The sequence below is a fragment of the Lolium rigidum genome, chromosome 6, assembly GCF_022539505.1.
Source record: "Lolium rigidum isolate FL_2022 chromosome 6, APGP_CSIRO_Lrig_0.1, whole genome shotgun sequence".
Classification (NCBI taxonomy): domain Eukaryota; kingdom Viridiplantae; phylum Streptophyta; class Magnoliopsida; order Poales; family Poaceae; genus Lolium; species Lolium rigidum.
Window position 1 is genome coordinate 319,586,487 of NC_061513.1, and position 7,988 is coordinate 319,594,474.

Genomic DNA, 7,988 nt, shown 5'->3' on the forward strand with positions numbered 1-7,988 from the left:
GATAGAAGACTTGTTTGATCAGCTGACCGGTGCCGTAGTTTTCTCAAAGATTGATCTCAGGACTGGATACCACCAGCTGAAGATTCGTGCATCGGACATTCCAAAAACTGCCTTTACCACCAGATATGGATTGTACGAGTACAATGTCATGTCATTCGGATTGACCAATGCTCCCGCTTATTTCATGAATCTCATGAATAAGATCTTCATGAACTTTCTGGATAAGTTTGTTGTCGTTTTCATCGATGACATCCTCATCTACTCCAAGTCTGAGGAGGAACATGAGCAACACCTAGAAGCTGTCCTGGAGACCCTTAGAGAGCATAAGCTGTATGCTAAGTTCAGCAAATGTGAGTTTTGGCTGAAGGAAGTAGGATTCCTGGGACATATCTTGTCTGCAGGAGGAATTGCCGTAGATCCCGCCAAGATCAAAACTGTTGCAGAATGGAAAGCCCCAACCACCCAGACCGAGGTCCGCGCATTTCTTGGACTAGCCGGATATTACCGCAGATTTGTGGAAGGTTTTTCGAGTATTGCTCGACCAATGACCCAACTACTGAAGAAGGACAAGAAGTTTGAATGGACTGACAAATGTGAGGAGAGTTTCCAACAACTCAAGCTTAGACTGACCTCAGCCCCAATTCTGATCATGCCGGACATCACCAAACCCTTTGACGTTTACTGCGATGCATCCAAGATTGGTCTCGGATGTGTGCTTATGCAAGAAGGCAAAGTGATATCTTATCTGTCCCGGCAACTGAAGCAGCATGAGCAGAACTACCCAACCCATGACCTCGAGCTCGCAGCTGTAGTATTAGCACTGAAGGTGTGGCGTCATTACCTCATGGGTAATCGCTGCGAGATCTATTCAGATCACAAGAGCCTGAAGTATATCTTTACCCAGAAGGAGTTGAACATGAGACAAAGGAGATGGTTAGAATTAATCAAAGATTATGATATGGAGATCCACTATCACCCCGGCAAGGCCAATGTGGTAGCGGATGCGTTGAGTCGACTGCCGTGTCAGTTAAACTCAATGATAGCCGAAGAACCACCCAGCCTATACCAGGAGTTTGAACAGTTTAGAATGGAGTTAGTCAGTGAAGGATTCCTAGCCAGCATGGAGCTGCAACCCACCTTGATTGGTCAAATCAAGGAAGCTCAGAAAGGAAATGCCAGCATTGATGGAATCAAGACCCAGATAACCGCCGGAAAAGCACCGGGATTCACCGTAGATGAAGAAGGAGTCCTTTGGTACAACGGACGTCTGTGTGTACCATCAGACTCAGAGTTGAAGCAAGTTATTCTGAAAGAAGCCCATGACACCCTATATTCTATTCACCCCGGAGGTACCAAGATGTATCAGGACTTGAAGGAACAGTTCTGGTGGCATGGAATGAAGAGGGAGATCGGAAGCTACATCGCCAAGTGTGATATCTGTCAGCGAGTCAAGGCAGAACATCAACGACCCGCAGGACTGCTGCAACCCCTACAGATTCCAGAATGGAAGTGGGACTCGGTAGGAATGGACTTTATCACCGGTTTGCCCAAATCCAGCAAAGGAAATGACTCCATATGGGTAGTCGTTGATAGACTGACCAAAGTAGCCCATTTCATCGCTGTCAAGACCACCTATCAGGGCCCAAAGTTAGCTGAGCTATACATCTCCAGAATAGTCACCCTGCACGGAACCCCGAAGTCAATAGTGTCAGATAGAGGTTCACAATTCACCTCAAGATTCTGGCAGAAGGTGCATGAAGAACTAGGAACTCGTCTGAATTTCAGCACTGCTTATCACCCCCAGACCGATGGACAGACTAAGAGAGTCAACCAAATCTTGGAGGACATGCTGAGAGCATGTGTACTGGAATATGGATCTAAGTGGGAAGACTGTTTGCCGTACGCAGAGTTCTCGTACAACAACAGTTACCAAGCCAGTTTACAGATGGCCCCCTTTGAAGCTCTGTACGGAAGGAAGTGTCGTACCCCCCTGAACTGGTCAGAAGTCGGAGAAAGTCAAGTCTTTGGACCTGATGTACTTCGTGAAGCCGAAGAGAAGGTGCACAAGATTCGAGAGTACCTCAAGACGGCGCAATCCAGGCAGAAGAGTTACGCTGACAAGAGACGCCGAGAGATGACCTTTGAAATCGGAGATTTCGTCTATCTTAAAGTATCCCCCCTGAAAGGAATGCAGAGATTTCAGCTGAAAGGAAAGCTCGCACCCCGATATGTCGGACCCTTCAAAGTTCTAAGTCGCCGAGGAGAAGTATCCTATCAACTAGAGTTGCCCGAAGAAATGTCGGCTGTACACAACGTGTTTCACATCTCACTCTTTCGGAAGTGTCTTGAAGTCCCTGAGAAGACTGAAGTGTTCAAGAACATCGATCACCGTTCGGTGGATATCAACCAAGATCTGACATACCGCGAAGTGCCGATTCGCATCTTGGAAGAAGCATACAGAACCACTCGCACCAGACGCATCAAGTTCCTGAAGATACAGTGGAGCAATCATACCGAAGATGAAGCCACTTGGGAGCGGGAGGAAGATATGAGGAAGGAATACCCAGATCTCTTTAGTACCTAATTTTTCTTTAAGATCTCGGGACGAGATCTTTTGTAAGGGGGAAGGGTTTGTAACATCCCAAAATTTAAATAAAGGAAGAAGAACAATTCCAAATATCCAAAATTCAGAACCAACAAAAACTTTTACTTTGCATATAGTAACATGCATAGGACTTGTGCATTTTGAGTGATATACCTTGATGATTGTTACTTTGTGTATGTGATGAACTACAAAACCCTAGAGTGATCAAGTGATCATCATAAATCAAATCCATCAAAAAGAGAAAGAAATCAAATATTATTAAAACCCTAAACACCCTAACATATGGTCTATGGCATTTTTGTAAATTTGACCCTAGACCTATTTGATCTTCACCAATAGTTGTAATATGATATTAATGAGTAATTACAACTTTGAGAATCAAAGAAATACCAATTTAACCAAATTCAAATTTGAAAATATGATCACATATGATAATGGTCATTTTTGACTTTTATAGTCTGATCACCACTTTGAGCCTCTCTATTTCAAAATTTCTAAACTAAACAAATCCAACTCTTTGCATGTCATCCAAGTACACAACAAGGTGAACAACTTTTGTAAAGATCATGGTATCAAATTCATTATGGATCAATGGTTATGATCAAGAGAAGAGGAGACATTGAAACATATGTAAGATTCCCAAATTTTGAAATGTGATCAAACCTGGCCAAACTTTGATCATCACTTGACCTAGCCCTACTCCCCAGACCTAAACCTACCTAGCCCATGCAAAATATCGCCATGGACACGACCAGATCATGGCCAGCCATGGCCATGCCGGCCACGTCGCCCTCGACACGCCTCCCTCTCTTTCCCTCCACGATCGACCTCGCCACCTTGTCCAGTAGCTCGCCCTCGATCCCAGAAGATCTCCCGTACCCGCCCTTGACCGAGGAGACGACGACAAGACCCGGACGACGCGCGCCCAGTACGCCCCAGGTACGCCGCGAGCGGCATGGGCGACGTCACTGGCGCACGGACACGCCCACGCGGCGCTCGCCAAATCTCGCCGTACCCGACCACATCCGCGCGCCGTAGTACTTCTCTCTCCACGCGGAGCTCGCCGGACACGCCGACGTCATGCCTTGGCGACCACGGCCGCCGGAGAGGACGAACGCGCCCGCCACGGCCGCGACAGTACACGCGCCCGCCCGACCACCGTACGCGTTGCATTAACTGCCGCGGACGCTCACGGATTCGCCGTACCTTCACGGTCGTCGCTGCGTCACGCCTAGCCCTCTAGCTCGCCGGAGACGCCGCGCCCGCGACGACCAGCTCCATGCCTCGCAGCACCCCCTTCCTCCTATAAATAGAGCACTCCCTGGACACAACCGAGCACACCACCATGATCACCACTCACCACCGCCTCGCTCAGCACCAGTAGCTACCTCAATCGTCGCCGGAGCAAGGCCAATCGACGCCTCACTGCCGCGGAAGCTCTGCAGCAATCGCCGTCGATCCAAGCCTCCCCAAGCGACGCCACTGCTACCAGGAGCTTCGCCGTCGTCTACAACCTCGTCGAGCATACTGCCAACCCTAGCTGGAGCCACCGTAAGCCCTCCGACCCCCTACCTGCGCCGCCGGCGAACTCTCTCTCGCCGTCGACGACGATGCCTGTGCGCCGTTAGATCGCGTTCTAATCCAACGCCCCTCGTTGATCCATACCGCTTCGGCGTTAAGCGTCGCTGACGGGTGGAGCCCACTGTCAGGTGGCCCGCGCGTGCACAGATGCGTGGTGGGCTGGCCATGGGCCGTTTTTAAACATTTGAGCCCAGTAGTTTTTCTCGCCGGGCTTTTTAATTCAAAACTCGTTTAATAAATTTAGTTTGAATTCAATACAGAACCCAACTTTGAAAATTCATAGAATCTGTTTGGCTTGGCCAAATTTAACAAACTTTATATATTTGGAAAGCTAGAAAAAAGATCTACATTATGCCACTGGTCTCACCTCGAGATCTGTTGTGGAAATAAAATGATAAAAAGAAGAAGGCAGGGACTTTTTCATATTAAAATAATTATTAAAAATCAACCAAAATAGATATTGAATTAATTCCAATTCCTATAGCTCACATTTGACTTACATTAATTGTTTCTGCAAGAAAATGGTGTGGTCACTCTGCATGATCATGCCCTAAATTAATGAATGGACTATATGGCTAGTTTAGCTATGTGATATTGTCCAAAACTATTATGTAAAGCATATGAAGTATTTTACTTCATTTAAATCTTGTCTCAAATGAATTCATGTGATGTTTGTACCCCAGGTCCAAACACTCCTATATGAATATTTGGAGATTTAAATCATTTATAGAATTATAGAATAGTATGAGGTGACATACCTCATTTAAATCATTTTCTCAAATACTAATAATGAATATTGACTTTGGTCAATATGAATTCAAGTATGGGTATTTGAGAAGTTAAATTTTAAGAAGATTTCAAGGAGAGGAAATTAGTTTCCTCAAGAACTAAATGGAAATTTAGTAACTACATATGCTATGAGAGGAAATCACTTTTCTTTAATAAAGAAAACCAATGCACCTAATTATTTTATGTGTGTGCTTAGCCTAGATTGTGTGAGATAATGATGTGCTTAGCATAGTCCTTGAGCTTGTTTAGTGATTATACCTCGTATTCAAATTTAGACGCTAGCACCGGAGATTTCCAAGAGGAAGGAGAATTCTACCCAGAAGAGGAAGAAGGAAACCTAGAGAACTACCAAGGCAAGCTAATACTCTTGCAAAGTGCAAAGCCCTCCTTGGGCAAGGCACCATGATTCTTATCTTTATTCATACTATCCTACATTTGTACCATACAAGTTTTACTTGTGGTGTTTTCAAAAGAGTTGATATCAAATGGTATAGTGAATACAATTACTAGAGTAGCAAAGTTAGCAAAGCAATGTAGCACCCCTCATGGTTAGTGCTAGTGCTAAAATACTAAAACTTGACTACTTTAGATGGGAACATATGACTTGTTGAAACTTTGGAATGGTGAAGCATTCCATTGAATGATGTGAAGTTGATGGTGAACAAGAGAAGATAGTGATTTTTGATAAAACCACGATATTGGTTTGAATGCGATACCTTTCCAATTTTTAAGTACCCCCACAATACCTGATTATGGGTAGGGCTTAACTGGAAGTTTATAGATTTTAGTATGAGTTCCCTCTGAACACACATCATAGGGGTTATGCCGAGGCTGCCTCCGTTGTTGAGATATGATGTGAACTGAGGTGAAATTGTACGGCCAAGCCCTGTGCAGTTCCCAGGTTAACAGTTGGTTTTCACTGGGAGGCCAAGCTCATGGGGAGAGGTGCTCATACTAGGATGTGTAAGTGAAAGGTTATGGTTGATGATCTGCGTCATCGTGTTACGGTGACTCGGAGTTATTCCGATGGATGAAATCAAATGTTGTGGCACAAGTGTGCAACCTCTGCAGAGTGTCAATCTATTCGAATAGCCGTGTCCACGGTTACGGACGGTTGGAAGGGCCATACAGTTTCCAGTGTCAGATATTTTAAAAACCTTAGTGAGTGTGAAGGGTGATATGGTGACTTGTTGAAATATTATCAATGATGTGGGAATGACACTAATGTTCCCACTTGAGTTAGTTAGACCATGATTCAAGCTTGTGAACTAAAATTTGGCTTATGCAAGTTAAACTAGAAATTAAATACCTTTAGTGAGCATTTCACACTAGTATTAGTTTGCAAGTACTTAAAGTACTTACGGCTTTGTCCCTGGCTATTCAAATGGCCAGAGTACGATGATGAACAGAATTACCACGAGGATGACCAGCAGGACGCCTACGACAACTAGGGGTTTCTGACGTCAAATGTTGGCCTGTGGACTAGAGAGTCCCTCTATAGTTACGCTTCCGCTATGTATGAACTGGTGTATGTTTGTTGATGGAAAGATCAACTATTTATGTAAGATGAATCAGGTGATTCAAGATTGTATGATATTATGGCTTGTAATAAATAATGACTGTGATATTCGACTATTATGCCTCGCAACAACATTATCCTGGGATTGCGATGAATGACATAATAGGCATCTGGACTTAAAAATCCGGGTGTTGACATCAGATCCGTTGACTAAAACCTCTCTCGTGAGCAAAACATGATAAAGCACCGGAAGGCCAAGGTGTTATATCTTTACAAATGTAAACTAGATTATTGACTCTAGTGCAAGTGGGAGACTGTTGGAGATATGCCCAAGAGGCAATAATAAAATGGTTATTATAAATATATCTTTGTGTTTATGATAATGTTTACATACCATGCTATAATTGTATTAACCGAAACGTTGATACATGTGTGTTATGTGAACAACAAAGAGTCCCTAGTAAAGCCTCTTCTATAAACTAGCTTGTTGATTAATAGATGATCATGGTTTCGTGATCATGAACATTGGATGTTATTAATAACAAGGTTATGTCATTATATGAATGATGTAATGGACACACCCAATTAAGCGTAGCATAAGATCACGTCATTAAGTTATTTGCTATAAGCTTTCGATACATAGTTACCTAGTCCTTATGACCATGAGATCATGTAAATCACTTATACCGGAAAGGTACTTTGATTACATCAAACGCCACTACGTAAATGGGTGGTTATAAAGGTGGGATTAAGTATCCGGAAAGTATGAGTTGAGGCATATGGATCAACAGTGGGATTTGTCCATCCCGATGACGGATAGATATACTCTGGGCCCTCTCGGTGGAATGTCGTCTAATGTCTTGCAAGCATATGAATAAGTTCATAAGAGACCACATACCACGGTACGAGTAAACAGTACTTGTCAGGAGACGAGGTTGAACAAGGTATAGAGTGATACCGATGATCAAACCTCGGACAAGTAAAATATCGCGTGACAAAGGGAATTGGTATCGTATGTGAATGGTTCATTCGATCACTAAGTCATCGTTGAATATGTGGGAGCCATTATGGATCTCCGGATCCCGCTATTGGTTATTGGTCGGAGAGAGTTCTCACCCATGTCCACATAGTTCGCGAACCGTAGGGTGACACACTTAAGGTTTGATGTTGAAATGGTAGAACTTGAATATGGAATGGAGTTCGAAGTATTGTTCGAAGTCTCGGATGGGATCCCGGACATCACGAGGAGTTCCGGAATGGTCCGTAGAATAAGATTCATATATAGGAAGTCATTTTATAAGTTTGAAAATGATCCGGTGATTTTACGGAAGGTTCTAGAAGGTTCTAGAAAAGTCCGGAAGAAATCACTAAGGAAGGAGGAGTCCCGGAGGGACTCCACCTCCCCATGGCCGGCCAACCCTAGAGGGGGAGTCCAAGGTGGACTCCACCTAAGGGGGCCGGCCACCCTCCCACATGGAAGGGGAAATCCCACTT